Below are 2,421 nucleotides of genomic sequence, written 5' to 3'. Positions count from 1 at the left end.
AAACTTGTGAAGTTCTTTATTTTCTCTAAAAGTTACTTATTCAAGAAGTTCAAGTTTGGTAGAACGTAAGATAATTCCCTTCTTTGTTTGCAATGCTGACACAATAAAGTGAGGTACTTACCTCCCCTGCACATTGTACCCAAGTATTGTGTGACCCTCTATCAGTTTCAATGCCATCTCAAGGCTCCAGAATACACCATCACCACACACACCTTCAAGAAGGGAAAAGGCAGAAACAAGCAACTTCTTTTGATGGAAACATTTTTGTCCCAAACCCATTCCTGATATAAAAAAAAGAATTGATTAATCAGTTATAGGTTTTAAATGCCACTTATTTTCAGAATCATAGGAGGGGTTTGAAGCAGCATTTTAGGAAATTCAGTGGAAAAAAAACAGGAATATGACAGCAGAAATAAAACACCAGGAACAAGAAAGGGCAGAACACTTGCAAGAGTTTTACCAAATTAACTCATGCTTTTACGATGTATAGAACAGAGATTTTCTGGCTTACATCACTGCAAATAAATAGTACGTCTCAGTGAAGAGGTTATGACTTTCAAAACAAAACAAAACAAAACTACTCTGAAACATCAAAGCTTGTTACTTAAAATATGAGAATAGGTTGTTTCCCATGCTGGTTCCTTCTTTGTTTTTTTTTTTTTTTTTTTTTTTTTTTTTTTTTTTTTTTTTTTTTTTTCTTCTTTTCTCTTTTCCTGTATTTCTCATACTAATGCTGAATTCCAGAAACCAATCTACACCTACAGAATGATGAACTTTGCACTTTTCCTAAAATGTTTGGGGAAAGAGGGCATTATTGTGTCTACACAGCCTATTTACAGCAAACAAACATGATGTCAGAAAAAAATGCTTAGGTTTTGCATTTGGTTCGGTGTGATTCTGAATTTTGACTTGACTGATTATGTAATGTAGGGCCAGTCACTTTGTTAACGAGAATCTCAGTTTTCTTATTTGTAAAATATCATTAATAAACCATAAATATACACATTTTTCAGTGCTTAATAAATAGCAATTTCTATGTAGGAGCATCAGAGAAGAAGGCCACCTCTCCTGATTGGGGGTGGGGGGCGGGCTGCTGCCTTTAATGATAGTACATGACACAAAGCAAGTTAAATGACAAAGGCCAGACAAATGAGCTACTGGTCTAAGGTTGTGAAACCAGACTCAGTGGAGGACTGTGGATTGTGAGGTCAATGTGAGACACTAGTTTCAGGAACATGGGGAAAAATAAGTAGAAAAAAAAAAAAAAAACAAGGAGATGATGAGGTGTAAAAACTGTGTCTACTTCCTAATTTCACCAATTCTGACTCAATTCTGACTCTGTGACTTAGCTCCCTGGGGGGACAAAACCTTGATCTAATTGCTGCTTTCTGCCCTGGACATGCTCTATGCGGTGCTTGCATAAGGGTGTGCTGATTGGTGCACAAGCCACTCCACAGCAGAGCAAACCTCGTTGCTCTGACACTGCTTTCACCATAGTAGTCGGCTTTGATGTTCAAGTTCCTCTTTAACCAAATTATGAATGCTCTATTTCTCTCCATTGCCACCATAATGAACTTTAACAATTATACGCAGGAGCTCCTTGAAGTAGATTTTCTGTCTCCTTAGGTGCCTGTACTCTTCTGGATGCTGCTAATCCAGGAGAAAATGTGACAATATAGTTGGAAGCAAAGACAACAGGAAGCTTCACCTGAGTGAGAAACACTGAGGAATGTAAGCAGCCAAAAAATAGTTAATGGGAGAGAAGCAGAGAGGATATACTTTTAATGAACATAGTATCTGGAATGTTTGGAATATAACATTTTCAATCTCTGCTTTATCTTTTCAAGTCTATGCCGTGTAAGATTCAAGCAGCAGATTTGTGCAAAGTAAATAGGATTGGATACCATTAGCGTACCAAATTCCCCAACAGTCCCTGCAAAATGTTGTGTTATGTCTTTCATGTGTATGGTATTCTACATGTTTTCAATCCACTTTCATGTGTCACACACAGATCTCTCAACAAATTAACAACTGACACAAGTATCTTTTTATTTTATTTATGTATTTATTTTTGAGATGGAGTCTTGCTCTGTTGTCCAGACTGAGGTGCAATGGCGCGATCTCGGCTCACTGAAACCTCTGCCTTCAAGCGATTCTCCTGCCTCAGGCTCCAGAGTAGCTGGGATTACAGGCATGTGCCACCATGCCTGGCTAATTTTTGTGTTTTTAGTAGACACGAGGTTTCACCATGTTGACTAGACTGGTCTCGAACTCCTTACCTCAGGTGTTCCACCCACCTCAGCCCCCCAAAGTTCTGGGATTACAGGTGTAAGCCACCATGCCCAGCCCAAACACAAGTATCTTAATTGCCTATTCAAATGTTTTCCCACTATATCCCACTGGGTGGGGGGGGGGGGGGGG

The sequence above is a fragment of the Rhinopithecus bieti genome, unplaced genomic scaffold, assembly GCF_001698545.2.
Source record: "Rhinopithecus bieti isolate Rb0 unplaced genomic scaffold, ASM169854v2 scaffold_23815, whole genome shotgun sequence".
NCBI classification, from domain to species: Eukaryota; Metazoa; Chordata; class Mammalia; order Primates; family Cercopithecidae; genus Rhinopithecus; species Rhinopithecus bieti.
This window is presented reverse-complemented; position numbering follows the sequence as displayed.